The sequence below is a fragment of the Oryzias latipes genome, chromosome 15 (genome assembly GCF_002234675.1).
Source record: "Oryzias latipes chromosome 15, ASM223467v1".
NCBI lineage: Eukaryota > Metazoa > Chordata > Actinopteri > Beloniformes > Adrianichthyidae > Oryzias > Oryzias latipes.
This window is the reverse complement of record NC_019873.2, coordinates 6,552,091-6,570,701: the sequence shown is the minus strand read 5'-3', so window position 1 is coordinate 6,570,701 and position 18,611 is coordinate 6,552,091.

Genomic DNA, 18,611 nt, shown 5'->3' with positions numbered 1-18,611 from the left:
AAATCCTCTCCACCTTTATCCACCTTTATCATGGTAGGGAGAACACGAAAATGATCATCTTGACCCCATCGGTTAGCACAAGGTTTAAATTATCAGCGTGGAAAACAAGCTGGACGGGGCTCCCTGAGGACCAGGGTTGGGAAACACTGCTATAGACGGTGTAGAGCTGGTAGATTGTTCCACAACCGGCACGACAATCGCACTGTTGTTCCCGTATTTGAGGTTTGACCATTTGCTGAAGACAAAGAACTTTGATGCCGACCAAAGAAAGTTAGGATGTAACCACAGTCAATCTTGGGTAGTAAATAAAAAGAAATCTCAAATGTAAAAGACGTAAAGTTGTAAAAATGTTAGAGGTAGATCAGCAGGCTCTGACTGAGGTGAGAATCATTTCATGACACATTCATGTGAGTAAAATGTAAGATGGCTTTCATCTTTCCCGTGCCTTTTTTCTGTTCCTTTTCAGCAAAACTGCCCCCATTTGAGCAACAGTTTTGATGTTGCGGATAATCGTGTCTGCAGGTGCATTGTGAAAAGACACCAAACCAAATAAAGGTGCGACTTCTTTAGTATTTAACCCATAACAAACATCCATAAACGCCATGAGACCACACAGCAGGACATGATGTTGCTTTGCTTCAGGAAGAGTTTGTTTGGTTTGCTTCATGATGACTGCATTGAATAATAGAATCATGATCAGGTAACTGTAGCAAACTGACCTTAAGAGAACAGAAGAACAGATCTGGAGTTAGCTTCATTAAATCGGTTTCATTCAGAAGGAATGGGCTAAACCTTCATCAGGATAATGTCAGAAGTCTGTAAAGGTAGGTCCCAAAACCATTTTCCTAAAGACTGAATCTGCTTTTGTTTGTGGACTGATTTTTTGTTTTCTCATATCCTGCTGAGGAAAGCAGCTGCTGTGATTTGGAGGCATCATAGTATTACTATAATTAAGTGTCAGACAAGCAGATTTATAACGAGCCGGGAGTTATACCTGCTTGCATAAACCTGTCCATCATTTAGGGATAAAACTGAAACGTAAAGCTGGTAATTATCCCGCGCTGCAGAGGTAAGCCACATCAAGTGGAGCAAGAATGACTCAGCAGGCCGTCGAACTGAAGACAGCTTTTTTTTTTCCTGAACGACTCCCCTGCAAAGCACACTGCTGTAACGCCTGATCGCCTCTGAAATCCAAGAATGAGTAAACACCAATGTGACCAATCACAGCACATTTTCCAGGGACCACTTTAAAGTACAGTGAAGATTTGAAAATAAGCCCATTGTGTGTTTGACTGTTGAAGGATATTTATTTATTTATTTATTTATTTATTGTTGAAGGATATTGAGACAAGAGGCCAAGTACACAATTTGGCCTTCCAGTTGAAAAGTGGCTGCAAGGTTTTTGCTAATGTGCTTTTATTTTGAAAGGCCTCTTCCTTGAATGACAGACTTTTCTCTTTTAGTGCAGGAGAAATCTAAACAGTGCTTCCCAGTATTTAGCAACCTGAGCTTTTGCCATCGCCTGATTAATAGAAATGACAATGAAACAACATTTTAGCTGAGACAGAAAAATGCTCACATTTGCAAGCCTTAGTTCATTGATTGGTTCCTGTTCCATGTTCTGTCATTCATTTGTTTTGATCCAGTGACTGTATAAAAGAACTGGACTGAGTGAGTGTGACGTCACCCATAGAAAATGACTTTCTTCTGGTTTCAACCAATACTCCAACGGAATTGTCCTAAATTCAAGTTACTTGTATCACATTGAGACATCTTTTTCTTCATGATCTGCTGGTCCAGGACCAGAGTCATAAACTTTGTATCACCCCTGTGATAAAATGACAATGAAAAGTTCTTCATTCCTTGAACCAAATGAAGTCAAGGAATGAGTTTGTAGGAAGTCTGCACCCGTTTGAAATCAAAGCGGACTTAGAAGAAGGCTCCACATACTTTTATTTAGGCATTTGATCGGCTAGTGTATCATTGCAATAACTTGCACTAAATATAAAAATATCATGAAAATTTTTTTTAAAAACAGATGTCATTTCAAGAATGGTTCTTCTGACCAATGGAATGACTGAGTAACAGCTGTTCATTTCTCTATAGAAGTCTAAGGCAGTGTTTTTCAACCAGTGTGCCGCGGCACACTGGTGTGCCGTGGGAGATGGTCAAGTGTGCCGTGAGAAATTGCCCTCATTAACTGATCTAAAAGCAATTATTACCATCTCCAGGAAATCAGCTCTTTGTTCGTCCAAACAGGCCCTGATAAAACACTGAGAAGTTAAGAATATGAAATATCATAAAATTATTTTTTCTTTGTGTTTATATGATTCTAATAAAGACATTTTGATAAGAATAACGGGATACCGCGATTTAGCTGCAGCTATAACTGTGTAAGGAAAAATCCCGCCCCTTTAACTGTCTCCACCAATCATTCTCGAAGGCTTAATCACATGTCATCAGTCTGACCAATCAGAAGTGGTTAAAGTATTCACTTCCTTGTTTCGATTTAGCGCAAAAAAGTCTCTCTGTTCTAACAAAAATACCAGCTAAAGCTCGTCTTTAGCGGTGTAGCTTTCCACAGAATCTGGTATCAGACTGGAACAAGTGAACAAAACCATGAAACTCAAAGACGCTGGTCTTTCTGCGGTCGGTGGATTACGGGCACTACATCTCCCATGATGCAGTAAAGTGACTGTCTTAGCGCACAATGAGTCTCTCCTCTCAACATCTTAAAACAACGGACACACATCAAACCGTTTTTGAACCTTTTGACTAAATTTTTAATACATCTTTTAGAAAAAACAGCTGCAGCTTCCAGCGTTTTCTGCAACATTTATCACAAAAATGCATGTGAGATTGCAGAGCGGCTGTAGATCAATACAGACTGAGCTTTTTTTTTTTTTTTTATTTATCTATTTTTTTGGATGCTGGTGTGCCGCTGGATTTTTGTCAAGGTTAAAGTGTGCCGTGGCTCAAAAAAGGTTGAAAAACACTGGTCTAAGGGATTTTGGCTTTGTAGAGCCAACAGGTACTTCCTGTCTTGAACTCCAGAGGGGAGGAGTCACTCAGTCCATTTTTCTTATATAGTTAATGTTTTGATCTAATGGTTCCTAATCTTTTCCATTAAACTTGACAAGTCCATTTGTGGTTACATCGTCACATTTACGTCCCACCCCAATTTACTTTATGCCAGTGTGGTTTTAAAGTGACTGAGATCCATTTGACTTTAGTCTGGACCAAAAACTATTTATCGGGACGTGGAGATGTCAGCATCTTCTACTGGGACTGCAGGTGGGAGGGGCTGCTGCAGCACCCACCAATGACCTGGCTGCTAGAAGAAGAAAGACACCTGCTGTAAGTCCCCCGATAACACAAAGAGAAGATGATTGTGTTACTTACTTTTGTGTAAAAACCCTGTTTCACTTCTTAAGATGGACTCTGCTTCTTGTTTGTGTTTGTTCACTGATATGGGGGTAGTTTTAATGAGAGGTAGCTGAGTTTGAAAAAGAAAAAGAGTGGAGCGAGTTAAGAATAAAGTAAAAAAACTGAAACAAAAAGATCACACGAGTCCATTGGAAGGATCATCTTTGTTGTTGTGCAATTATCTGAGTTAAAATGTAACAATCTTAAGGTACTGATAGTGGAATGAAACCCTTTAACACCAGAGATGCCACCGGTACCACATAAATAACACATACTCTTTATCATACCGGATCAACTGGAATCAGCTGATGCTGAAAAAGCAGCATTCATTTCTCCGCGGCAGAATCAGCTGATTTATTTTGATTGCGTAAACACTTCAGCGCACAGACAGTGCGCTGAACCTTTTTTCTTCAGTGATTTGTGATCTTCACTGGTGTCCATGGATGACATGAAATCTTTCCACCTTTATCCACCTTTGTCATGGTAGGGAGAACACATCAATGTGAGGGTGGGGTCATCTAAGATGGTACAAGGGTTACAGTGCAGAAAAATGGTACTGTAATTGTGTCACTAGTGTGAAGTGTTGTTCATCAGCATAAAGGCCCGTACACACCGGGACGAATATTCGCCAGGCGTTATTCGCCAGCGTTTTTCGTCACGTTTTTTGTGTTCACACCCAGGCGATTTTCGCTGACGATGAGCCGAGCGAACATGCAATTTCCTTCCCTGACATTAGATGGCGCTTAATGTAAACAGAAATACTCCTGTACACAAGGTGGCGCTGCGCAACTTTACGATTCTTATAATCGCTTTTCACTCAAAAGAAGAGAGCAAGTATTTACGCGCTTGTCAGAATCACACAAAGAAAACATGAATATTTCAAGCACCAGTAGCTCCAACTGGTACTTGGTTCGGGGATATTTAAGAATGTCCGTCATTATTTCTTCGCGGCAGTGTAGGCGCTACTTGCCGTCTATCTTCTTCGCTGGTATGTGTGCTCAGCAAGGCAGTTTTGTGTTTGAGCGCCCCCAAGTTGTGTTTTACTGTAACTTCAGAAGCTCCAGACACGTGGGCAAAAGCGCCATTCTCATTGGTTGAATAGATTTCGACGCAACGCGTCGAAAAAAAAAACGAACCCGAGGCGTTTTTTTTTTTTGACGCTTTGACGCGTGGCGTTTTTTCGCGTCGGTGTGCACACTCTCATTGGTGCCCTTTGTTTAGTCACGCGGCGTTAAACGAAATTCGTCCCGGTGTGAACGGGCCTTAAGGCTGATTTTCTATAATTATCTGGAATTATTGTATTTTCCACACTAAAAGGTGCACCGGATTACAAGGCGCAACATCAAAAACTAGTTTATTTTCAAAATTATGGCATACATGAGGCGGATCGAACGGTGAGGTCCATTAGGCGAGACAAAAGAGTCCGAGATAAGTCCATCAGTTAGTCAGACTTAAATAACTGTTCACAGTAGCTTGTTTGTGACATACTATCGGTTAGAAGCAGTAACCACAACCGTATTTACAATACCCCTTGTGCTATCCTATGGGGTCAAAATGACCCGATCCCTACATTGGCATGTTCTCCCTACCATGACAAAGGTGGATAAAGGTGGAAAGATTTCATGTAATCCATGGACACCAGTGAAGATCACAAATCATTGAAGAAAAAAGGTTCAGCGCACTGTGTAGTGGGTCTAGATGACCCAACTCCCAACGTGCCTTGGAAGCAAGTTTATATAATCCCACCCCTACTGAATTAATTCATTTTATAATTTAGCATAGTTTTCATAATCCGGTTCTGATTTGATACATACTTTTCAAGTTACTAAAACCAGTTCTTAGTTATGATTAATTATCTTCAGAAAACATTAATTCATGATTTCAGTAAACAGTAACGTGAATCACACAGCATGTAACCGTGATATAATAATTATTGATTATTATTAGAACAGATGACCACAATGAACCAGAAATTATTGCTACACATTGCAGATCAAGTAAAGAAAATCAATAGCTTATTGATTGTAATTCAAACATTTCAGTAATAATTATTGCACATTACAATGTAATACTCATTGGTTGTAATTAAAAGAGCTTTGATTATTTCACCACAATCAAGTTCACACATGTATTTGGAAATATTCAAACACCTGTTGATCCTTAAATCCTCTTATCTTCATATCCTGAAATCAGAGTTTCTTTATACATTTTCTTGAATATTTAGATATTTGAACATTGAGCTCATTACTGAACCCGTTCCAAAGTTTGGTGCCACACACAGAAACTTTTCATTGTGGTTCTTATCAGTTTGATCTTGAAGTTCCTACATCCCCTCAGTTTGTAGCCTCCTTCATTTCCAAGAACTGTTCTTGGATGTTGAATGGTAACGATTTCCCACTGGCTCTGTGTAAAAGTTATGCAGTATAAAAATCAACAAGGTCATAAACTTTTGCTGATTCCACTTGTGCATCCACCCACCGGTTCCCCCTGCAGCACCACTCCTTCCACTTCCTAAAGGAGTCATCAGGACATAAATCTGAGCTCCAATAAAGTCAAAGCTGTTCCTTAAAATATATCTCCCACTGTACTCCCACAGTTGTCATAATTAAAAGAGTAAAAACTGTATTTTGCATAGACATGAACTGTTGGATTCTGCAGAGCGAAAACGTAGCCTAAAAAAAGAGAGGAGCACAGAGGCTGGAGTTTGTAACGTCCAACGCAACAACTTTAAGAAAACACCAGAGGCGGGGCAAAGTTTGAAGTCTGTTGGGTTTACTAAAAGATCCTTCCACCTGTCATTAAAAAAATAGACCTTAAAATGTGTAAATTAAAGCTGTAAAGAAATCCAAACAGGAGATCCAATGTGACTCCTCAGTATGCAGTACAGACCAAACGTTTGGACACACCTCATTGAAATGAATGGGAAGGTATGTCCAAACTTTTGGTCTGTACTGTAGATACCACAGCTGTCATGACTGATGCTATGTTCACACGGGGCATTTGAATCACATTCAACAACGTTACATATAGCACATAATGTTCACACTAGACAAGCAGGGAGGGGTTTCTTCTTCTTTTTCTTCTGACCACCAGCACGTCTGCCACCTACAGTTGGATAAGTCATTGTGGGAAAATGTCCAAAGCAGTGCGAATCTGGTGAATCTCGCTCCAGGCTTTGTCTTTCACAGCTCTATTCCTACACATGACAGAGTTGGTGTCCTATGATTCTGACGGGCATGAACCGCAAATATTAATTTCTCCTTCAGGATCAATTCTTAAACCGTTGGCACTTCCGTGAATTAAAAGGGATGTCAGCCAAACATTACTACCCAATCCAAGCCTCTGATTGGTCAAAGTTCAACCTGGTTTAACTTGAAAGGCGCGTTCAACAGCCGCACGCTTTGTATGTAGAGCCCAAAAATAGTTATAGCAACACGTGAACACAAGAGTTTTGGAAGCGGAAGCCCGAACCATGACCATATACGTAAGTGTGTTTGCATAGACTTTTCATTGGGAGTGGTCGCTTGAATGCGCGTTTCTGAGGGCGATGTGAACATAGCTTCAGAAAGAAATCAGAAACCAGACTGCAAACATGGTTTCTCTTTAGTGTAATACGTTGAACTTTTTCAAAAGTCAAATGGAAGTTGTTTCTTTTGGTAACCTACCTCCTCTTGAGGAACTGCCTGGTTTGTATTCATTTCAGGAAAAAAGGGGGAGGGGGGGGGGGGGGCTTCAATGCAGATAAAAAGATTTAAAAAAAACAAAACTAAATTATGCTCCATTCCAAAAACCTCTACTCCTGAACAGAAAGATGTAGTTTCTCTGTCAGGTTTCATTCAGTCATTTTTCTGTTTTACTCAGAACAGCTTCAATTACAGATGCAGTGCTGTCATCGCCAAGCCGACGCCTACTCTCCTCTACTGATGACCTCATTGTGCTGACAGCATCTTGTGCAGGAGATGCCAGTGCCTTGAAGCCCTGAACTCCACAATTTAACAATGTTGTTAAGTTTGTCCGCAGCATTGCGTATGCCTTCTAATGTTCTAATAGGATTTCTGGGCACATTCTACCTAATAAAAAGAACCTTCGGAACCACAGAGGCGCATGTGTTATGGTTCTATTCACAGAGAGATGGAGCTGCCAGACAAAAGCAGCAGCATGTAAACACCACCTAGTGAGTCACGGCCAGACAGAGTGCACATGGTGACCTGGTTGGGTTCTGAAGGTTCTTTGGAAACTGCTGTTGGAGAACGCAGACAGGTGAAGGATGGTTCAACCAAACCTCCTTAAAACCCGGGCTCCACCAGAACTCAGCGGTGCTGGGAGAGACCCTTCAGCGCAGATGGAAAGCCTCCGGGCTTCTCTGTGGTCAAAAGCTGAATCACTCTTCTGGGAAAGAGAACTCCAGAAGGAAACCGCAGAACAAACTCCGTCCCTTTCTGTGCCCCTTCATTTCTTTTTCATGACGATCTTTTGTTGCCGCAGCCTTTTTTCATCCTTTAAACATTGGTTCCCATTAGTTTAGTTAAAAAATACATCAACTACTGGCTACATAAAACATGATCCATCATTTTGATACGTTTAACTGGTCAGATGACTTTGACTAATTTCATTAGATATAGGGAAGACAGCAAAGTCAGCTCCCCAAATGAAGTCAATGTAATTCTGATGTAATGAATATTCTTTTAGTGTTTGTTCAATATTACACCTGTATATGAACAAAAAGTCCCTGATCACCTCATAAAACTTAGTCTGGGTCCTAGTCAGGAAACAGGCATGAAACTTAAACTTCTAAAGATGTTTTTAGATGTTTTTCCATTTTCCTTTCTCCAAACGCTTGTTTTGCAAACTCTATCAAGATGCTGCCATTTCTATACAACCAGCTTTTACCACAAACATGATGTAGATTGGAAAGGTTTGCCTCCAGCTGCTGAATGAAGGAACGACTCCTTTCAGTGGGAGATGAATAAAGGGGATGTTTTTGTGGATGATGAGGTCGACTCCTCCGTACCAAGTCTGCTGCTCTGGGGTTCACTGCAGTATGTTAAAAAAAAATAAAAAACTGATGAAAACTGTAATTTTTAAACAGTTTCTTTCTGCATTTTCTAATGACGGATAACATTTTTAAGAAAAGTAAGCTTAAAATGGCAATTCTGAGTATTTCTTTATTCAAAATGACAGGCGCAGACAAAAAAATGTAGTTAGAAAAAGACGTTATTTATGACTCAGAAAGTAAACTGGGCGTGCCACAAGCTCTGTGCTCTGCTCCATCCTGATGCATCCACTGTCAGACAAATAGAGCCATTCTGTTTTCCTCGTCTGAGCTGGAGTCTGGATAGAAATACGGTACAGCTGGATAGCTCTGATATTGCTTGCCGTTTTTGTTGCACTGCTGATGTTGGCTTGGGGGTGTGAGGGGCTGTAAACTAGCGAGGGAGAGTGTAAACAAAGGGATGATGGGAAGTCAGGGCAGGCTTACTCCACAACAACAGTCCCGCCCACAACTCAGAAGTGAATATCTGATGAGCTCCTGCTGCTCTGCAGAAACTGTCCTAGAAAACAACTGAGGTTTTTATTTTTATTTTGGCTAAAACCATCATAATCATAATGAAAAGACCTCTGGGAACACTTTTAGACTTTTAGACATTAACCCTTGTGCTAACCTATGGGATCAAAATGACCCGATCCTTACATTGACATGTGGTGGATAAAGGTGAAGAGGATTTCATGTAATCCATGGACACCAGTGAAGATCACAAATCATTGAAGAAAAAAGGTTCAGAGCACTGTCTAGTGGGTCTAGATCAGTGTTTTTCAACAGATGTGCCGCGGCACACTAGTGTGCCTTGAGAGATGGTCAGGTGCACCGTGGGAAATTGCCCTCATTTACTGATCTAAAAACATTTTATATCTCCAGGATGTCAGCTCTTTGTTCATCCAAACAGGTCCTGATAGAACACTGAGTAGTTAGGAATATGAAAGATCATAAAATACTTTTTTCTTTGTGTTTATTTGATTCAATTAATGACATTTTGACAAGAATGACGGTACCGCGATTTAGTGTTCACTTCCTTGTTCAGATACTGCTCAGAAAGTCTCTCAGTTCCAGCAAAAATACCAGCTAAAGCTCATATTTAGCAGTTTAGCTTTCTGCGTGATCCGGTATCAGACCGTGGAAAAAGTGAACAAAACAATGAAACTCAGAGATGCTAGTCTGTCTGCGTTCGGCGGCTGTTCTCACTACATCTCCCATGATGCATTCGGTTAAAGTGACAACGTCTCAGCGTACAATGAGTCTTCCTTGTTAAACGTCTTGAAACCACACTGAACACACATCAAACAGTTTTTAAATCTTCTAACTTAACTTTTAATACATCTTTTAGAAAAAACAGCAGCAACTTCCAGCTTTTGCTGCCACAATTATCACAAAAATGCATGTAAGATTGCAGAGGGACTGTAGATCAATACAGACTATATTATGAGTGTCTCCTTTTTTAAAATTTTTGGATGCTGGTGTGCCGCGGGATTTTTGTCAAGTTAAAGTGTGCTCAAAAAAAGTGAAAAACACTGATCTAGATGACCCCACTGTGCCAACGTTAATGTGCCTTGGATAGCACAAGGGTCAAGAAAAGCTAGAACGTTTTGTTTGAATCCTAATTTACATACATTTTTTTGAGACAAATTTACCTTTAAGTGTGTAATTCTGGTATTATTTTAAGATGATTATGATCTAGAAATAAGGATTGTTGACTTTTTAAAACAGGATAAATTTGGGGAGAAAAGTATAAAAAGAATAAGCGTGTATGATATACTAACAACTATTTTATTTGAGTAATACACATTTGTTTTAAGACATATTACCAGAACAATATACCTAAATATTAGCACTTATAACAAAAGTCAAGGTTTAAGTTGGTCTTAAAAGGGAGGACACAACAACTTTGTTTGAGAAATCTTACCAAAAAAAATCCTTCTAGTTCCAGTGGCAGATATTTCTCTTACAACAAGGGGAAATATACCATTTCAGTCAGACAACTCTGCAGTAAAGAATATGCATTCCATATTTCTTTTAGTTTGGCAGAAGATTTATTCCCTATTTCTTTTAGTTTGGCATTAGGGTCCGTTCAGATACATAAAACAAAGATCTCTTTAGAAAACGAGGATCGCCGTTTCCGGACCAAGCGAATTAAAATGAGAGAAGAAGCCACAGATGCTGCATACTGAGACCAATGACAAGTGAAATGTCCACAGAAAAGAGACAGGTCCAACGAAGGACCAATCCAAACGCTGGTTAAACTATCGATTGTACACAGCAGCTTTAACAGAAATGAAACAAAACAGAGAGCCACCATAATAAAGCCAGCATCGAATGACGGCCAAGATGCACATCCGGCTCCTAAATAACACACAGCAACAGAGAAAAACACCAAAAGCCACAACAAATTCAGCCAGCATGAGAACCCGTCCAGGCGAGGACCGCCAGCCCTCACAACCAAGGAAAAGACCCCACAATCCCCGAACGATACCCGGACGACGCAGAGACACACAGCAGAAACCGAACCAGGAGCGCATCATTACGTTCAAGAAAAAGAACTGCAATTCCCAGGGTCCTTAAGGGCGTGACGTCACCGATGACCGGGTCAAGCATGGCACGCTCACCAGAGAAATCCTGATGTTCACGGCACTCAAGAAGGCCCAGACATCTCCCAATTGAGCGCCACTGACAACCGAACACCGCAGGATGCCAGAGACGCGGCGGGAGCCGCGACACTGCCTGCTGAACAGACGCAAAAGGAGGGGCAGACGCGGGGAAGAATGGACGGCCCCACATCAGAAGAAGGGGGACCAACAAGGCCGAAAAAGAACGGGAAGAAGACATATGACGCTGAAGCAAGAAGGAGAACGGCGAGCGTCGAGAACCGGTGACGAACGCAGAGCTCGCGGAAATGAAAGAAGAGGATTGGACCGCACCAGGACTTAGGTAAGACGCTAAACAGGTGAGTTGATTAGACTGAGCCGGCCGCAGGGAGGAGTAACCAGGTAAATGCACTGCTTGAGTTGTCTGCCCGAAATACTCGCAGGGTCATTCACATTCTTCATTTTGAACTATTTTTGAGAAGGACATTAATTCCAGTGGGCTGTGGATGCTTTGCTACGAGGAGTAAACCAAATGTATTTGAGGCCTCAGAGCCACTGTCCTCTTCCCAGACATTTGTGCCCCACCCTGTTCTGATTACCTGGATCAGGTGGGTCCAGCGTGGTCAGGAAATCACTGGGATGGTGGTTTTGTTGTCCACTTTTTCTCTTAATCTCTGCTGCAGAACCCAGAATCCCACAGAAACATGGGATCCTGTTTATAATTAGATTAATTACAGACTGACTAGTATTCCCAATGCCAGTGAGCAAGGCACTACCTGACTACGAGAAAGCTCAGCCTCACCACATATCCTGTCACTCCACCACAGGACCCATCCCTCAGCTGCCCTTCTGCCTCCATAAGGTGCACCAGCAACCGCAGAGGCCACTGCTCCATCTCCAGCCCCCATTACTTCCCCACCACATAGCCGGCTGACAGGTCAAGTCCAGAGCGGAAAGGAAGGAGTGAAGGGGAAGGAATTCGTTAGAACTCTGTAAACACCTTTGTGGATCTGTCACCTGATGCCAGTTAGAGGAGAAGTTTGGGGAGGACGAGGATCAGAGTTCGGAGAGCCGCTGAGGGTTTATGCAGAGGCCAGCCAAGCAGCAATGATACACAGCTCACAATGGGAAAAGGAGAGAAGTAAAAAGGGAATAGAGGGGAAATAAAAGGGTAGCGGCCAAGACATAATAAAGCACACTGATTTGTGGTGAAAGGGCTGAATGTCTATGCGTGTCCTACATGCACGCAGAGGGAGGCTGAGATAGGATCTAGAAGGCAGAAAAGGAGAGGAGGGACGAGAAAAAAAGACAGAGGAATTAACAGGACATGCCCTCTGATATTTTCCAGTCTCTCTGCCAAAGAACAAATAAAAAAGAGGGAAAGTCAGGGAAAGGGCGTTGGAGAAGCAGGTTAGCTGTGGTTTGGATGAACATTGTGTTACAACCTAATGACATGAGGCAGAATCTGGTCATCCTTTGGAGAGCAGTTGGTGGGCAAAGCAGAAGCTAACTCGCCTGGATGTTTGGGAATACTTTAGGAAAAAGGAACTGGAAATCACTGATTGCTTGATGTTTAAGTCTGATGAAAACAGAACAAATACTAGGCAGAGATGCAGAGCAGCAGTTGCCTGGACTCCTCACCTCAGCGTTGGAGCTTGTTGCTCGTTTGGTGGAAGAGGAGCCAGGCCCAGCCTGGAAGCTGAGCTCTGCAGTGGGTGTAAAATACTGCTGGACGGATATATTTCTGCTATGATGTGATATGGATACTTGCCTTGTGTGAGCGCGCGCCTGTCTGTGCATGTGCAGCTGGGAAAGGTTACCTGGAGGGCAACGCTCACTTTGCTGCGACAGACCTGGCAGGACTCCAGAGCTGCAGAAGCCGACTCCTCCTCGCTGCCTGTCCAAGTCTTCTGCCTCCTCTTCCTATGGGCAGCACTGCTGCCGTTTTTGTGTTTATAGTGTGAAGGGAGCCATGTGGAGAGTATCTGTGTAGAGCTCCAGGCTTTGCAGTGATTGGGGGGCCAGGAGATGTGGGCTCAGATATGAAAGAAACAAGAAGCCGAACTAATTTGACTGAAGTGTGACTGAAGTCAGAAAGTCCAAAGAAAGAAGCTGATATTTTTAAACACAAAAAACAGACTAAAATATTTTCTAAATGCAGTTAAAAAAGTCTTGGAAGCCAGAAAACTGCAACATTTTGTGTAAACTACATAAAAACACCAGGAAAGTACACCAAGCAAAAACTACTGCCCAGCCAGTAAGGCTAAGTGGGCCCCATATGGTTTAAAAGTGGGCAGTAAATGTAGGGGCCCTGAACGGGTTTGTCCACAGGTTCTGTGGTGGCCCCACCTGTGTTTGCCCACATTGGCTTAAGGGGCCAGCCGCCCAGTGGACAGCGTAGCGCGAGCTTCACCATGGAAACCCATTCGGGGCCCACATTTTCTGCCCACTTTTTAAACCATATGGGGCCCACTTGGCCTTCCTGACTGGAAACTGACCAATCAGATGCCTCAGTAACAGAAGGTGGTCTCACATTGAACATTTGAAATGTCTGACAGATTCTCCTAAGCCCTCTTTCAAGTGGCAGGGGTGTGGACTTCCAACACACTCCTGATTGGAAAGAGTGGTTTCCATGGAAACAATGACTCAGACCGATTTGGACAATCACTGCTTACTGACAATCGTATAGTTCCAACATGGCAGTGTCCGAATCGCTAAAAAAAATGGCGACTGAATTGACTTTGTTTATTGTAGCTAGAAGTAATCTATTTTTAATTGGTGACATCACACTCACTCCAGTTTTCATTTACCATCTATGGTTTCGCCTCACATTTCGAATGAAATTAAGACAGAGCGCCATGTACCTCGCAAAATTGCTTGACATTAGTAACCACAATTAATCTATGTATAAATCACTTCAGATATTGCACACATCATTAAAAAAAAGTAAAAATTACGGTTTTCAAGTGCGCCTTATGGTACGGAAAACAGAAAATCTGGTATTTGCATCAATAGGTGTCAAGGGGTTAAACCACAGAGTCGCGTGACTGCACCTACAGTCCATCTCTGTACAGAAATTACATTCATGCCTCACCTCACCTTGCTTCAGGTCCTTATTAAGCCCAAGACATGAAAACTTCAAACAAAGACGAATTTTCCTTTGGAATCACACAGGACTGTTGTGTTTGTCTTTGCTCCTCTTAACAAAAAGTAGAACACGTGAAGTTAATTTTACTGAGTAAGTATACTGTAGACCATTTAGTGTAGGAAGTCTAATAACTGAATATTTCCTCAGACTAAATTAGAACGTATTAAGTTTTCTAATAGATCGTATATAAAAAGTAAGCTTCAAGTATACTGCCTCACTTTTAGCATAGATTAACAATACTCGCAATACACTTAAAAAGACTACTTTTTACTAAGAGTGCCGACAAGGTTTGAGATAAAATGAGTTTGTAGTTCACATCATGTCGTGCAGGACCCTCATATTTTCCCTTTTGTCTTAAATCAGTCCTAATTTAGTCTCACATTTTGTAAACCCAAAAAGAAGTTACCACTGGCTTTTTAACAGCTTGACTCACAATGAACCAAGTTGAGAACTGATTGAGAAGCTTTTTTAGACAACTGGAACTAATTGGAGAGATTTCTCACGGTGTCTTGGGTCAGACAAACAAACTTAAGATGATTATTAGCTAAAATGAGCAACGTTTCTGTGCAACAGCTGATTAGCTGATTTTAAATCAAATATTTAGTTATCTTGCATACTTCCCTGCATTTTTATATTCATAATTAGTCCAGACGAGTCAAAACTCTGAAAAAAAAAACGATACGAGTTGTTTTAGCATTTTTGAGGGAACCTTTGAAGTTCCTTCGTGGATGTGCATACGACGTGCCAACATTGTGACCATTCAGAGCTGCACGCTACAACAAACATCATTGAAACCATGCCATTCAATATTCTAGTTGCACACAATTAGATTTAAAGCTTTTTAGCAGGTTTTCCTGTCTTTGTGTTAAACCAATGGCGTGTTGGAGTCTGTTTCTTAATGAGGGTGGGATTTTCTGCCCCCTCCTTTGGAGCCCTAGCATGAAAGCGACTGAATACATTTCCCAAAATATCGCACTAGTACTACATCAAAAGGTTTTCCATTTTCCCGTAATAAATAAAACACAGAGGGTCAATTGTACTTGAAGCCATAGCGCCCAAGAGTTCCCGAGTCTGACCAAATGAGACCTGATTTAATGTGGGAACCTATTTTCTTTCCAAATGACATCAAAACATAAAAGACTGTTCTCACTTGAAAAAGATAAAGTGTGATATCTTGATAGTGCGTTGATTCTTAATGTTCCTGCCAACAGAAACTGTGTGCAGCAGCTCCATGTGCCAACCAGAGATAGACCAGCGGGCACACTGCACGGATAAGGAGAACCCTCAGACACAATTGACAGGACCACACCGAGATGAAATCTGCAGCGTTCGGCCTGCTGATAAGCTTCTGCATCTGCACCTCCACCCTCCTCCTCACAGCAGCGACCCACATCCAGCTAGAAATTCTTGCGGATGCGTTGCTTGGTTTGTTTTGGATCGGCATGAGTTTGGCTTGCGTGAGCTGCAGCTGTCCTGAGTTTGTTTCTCAGGTCGGCTTGTCATCTCTGAGCTTGCAGAACGTTCTCTGCCCTGCGTGGTAGCTTCACCTTAACATCCCTCTCCTCCCGAGTGAGCATCAATTATTCAAAAGCCTTGGGCAGCTAACTTGAAACTGATAACCGACATGCTATTTATACTCCATTTCAAATGAACAAATACTCAACTGTGAAGTTCCAGGAAGCTTGGTTGTGTCAGTCTGCTATGCTGCAGGGAACATAGTTAAGAGGCTGCAGGGGTCTATGGGGGAAAAGAACCACAAAGACACGTTCATACAGCGCTTGAAAAAGTTAAAAGGCTGGAGCAACAGCCTGTGAGTTATAGTAGAAATGTCTACTTTTCCACTTTTAATGTTCACTCAAGGATATTCCATTCTGTAGGAAAAAAACAGTTTGTAAACCAGCAACACAAAGCTTATTGTATTGATTAATCAAAAACATTGTTTTAAATAATTTTAATATTTTAATGTCAGTCTTTCACTTAAGGGGCAGTTAATGATTCTCAATTCCTTTTATTAAACTTTGGACTTATTTTATTTTAAAAAAAATAGCATCTGAGACTATTACGACCATGTTCTCATTTAGAATAATACTCTGGATAATATGTTTGACTGCGTTGCAACAACAGGAATATAGTCAGTGTTTTAAGCTGGTTTGTATCACAGGCTGTCAGTGTCTGAGAATTGCTTGTGTTTATCAGAGTTTAAGTGAAATCATGAAGCCTGTTAGCTCACCTACAATGTCTAGAATAAGCTTAAAGTCATGATCAAATATATATATATATGAATTGCTGATGAAGTAATTTTGAGAGGTACACATCTCTAATGTGTACCTGTGTCAGACTGTTTTTTTTTCATGAAACAAGGTTAAGCTTAATCCTTGTGCTATCTTAGATGACCCCACCCTCACATTGACGTGTTCTCCCTACCATGACAAAGGTGGATAAAGGTGAAAAGATTTCATGTAATCCATGGACACCAGTGAAGATCACAAATCACTGAAGAAAAAAGGTTCAGCACACTGTCTAGTGGGTCTAGATGACCCCACTCCCAATGTTAAAGTGCCTAGGATAGCACAAGGGTTACAAGTAGAAGAAGAAAAGTCAGCTAGACCTCTTCTAAATAAAAAACATCTTAGCTTGAGTTTTAAAACACTCTACTGGGTCAATGTGGCACAGAGACAGAAAAAGAGGAGTGACTGCGGGAACTTTGAATAGGAGTGAAGAGACCAAGATTTGTTGAACCACACACCAAGGTTCCTGAGAAGCTCAGTGAACTGAGATGTCCTTGGATGGTGGGTATTTTAGAGTCTAGGGCAAAAATGAATGTCTCTGCTATTTGAGGGTAGGACAAGTCGGTGGTTGTAATTAACAACACTTTGATGCTGGCCTAACAGTCAAGTATGTAAGACTGATTATTGCAATTGCTTTCACAAGATTAAAGTCCAATGTCATCAGCATATAAATAATATGAAGTGTGACTGAATTTGCTGATGAGTCACCCAAGAGGGATCATATTGAGAATGAATAAAATGGGGCCCAGAAGAGAACCTTGGGGAACACCACTAGACAGGATTTCTGTTTCTGAGGATAAAGGGTCAACGGGGACATTATAGGTTCTAAAGTAGGAGACAAACCAGCTAAAGGATTACACGCATAGGTGTTTGTCACATGCTACACGCTAATGTGTAGCATGTTACAAACAGGTTCTAGAGTTACAGTGAACGCAGTTAATAAAGTCAGACTGACAGATGTATCTCTGACTCTTGTCTCTCTTGATGCACCTTATGTTCTGTATGCCTTACACATGACAAAGGCTGAAAAAAGACCAATTACTTACACTGTGCCTTATAATCCTATAGTGTGGGGAAAAAAGTATACATTTTTCAAAATATGCTACTTGAATTAAGTTGGGGATATTGAGGAAAAACTCAGTGGGGAATAAAAAAACTATCAGTTACTAAAAGAAATCATTACAGTGAAGTAAAAAACTTCTTTAAAAAATTAAAGACATCATTTGTTTCACCTCTCAAATTTTGGGGATAGGGTGGCAATTGCATTGGGGTGATAGACACATTTCATTTAGTGTTTTCCACATAATGGTATCACTGTGTACAATGCGTCATACTTATTGGGGCCAAAACCAAGAAACTCTAAAAGAAAAAACCTTTTCGATCAATTTCAACTTTCATGATATAAAAAGCTGATTTTTGTCAGTAAATCCTTTGAAGTTTTTCATTAAGACCACCATAACCATGACCAGTACCTAAGGACCTCTGCACTCAGACATTGTTTAGCAAACGCCACACATCTGCAGCCCCGTTTATCAAATGTGAGGGATCTCCAGACAAACTATTCACACTCGCACACAGTGTGTCCATGTGACCTGGACAATGCAGCATTGGTCTATCATCCTGTTCACTGATGAGTGTCGGATCACTTCGCATAGAAATGATGGTCGTCAGCGTGGCGGGAGAAGGCGGGGTGAACAATATGATGAGGTCGACATGGTCTTTAGCGTTCTCTTTGGAGGAGGGGCAACAGTCTGAGCAGACATCACCAGTCAGTGCAAAGCTGATTTAGTTATTGTAATTGGCAGTCACTCCATGTTCTTACTTCAGATGCATCATAGAACCCATCGTCTTCCCCCAATTCCACAGCACACCCCTTACTCTCTGTTCATGGATCACAACACTCCAACACGCTGTACCAGAATTGTCATAGCTGGACTTCAGGAAGTAGGCGTGCCTCAATGGTCATGGCCAGCGATGCCCCTTGACCTGAACCCTGTAGAGGATGTCTGAGACCAGCTGAAGCAGAGACTGGATGATCGTACCCCCAAGTGACCCGCAGAACTGCATGTAGCATTTGTAGAAGACTGAAAAGGATTGCCTCAGAACAAGTG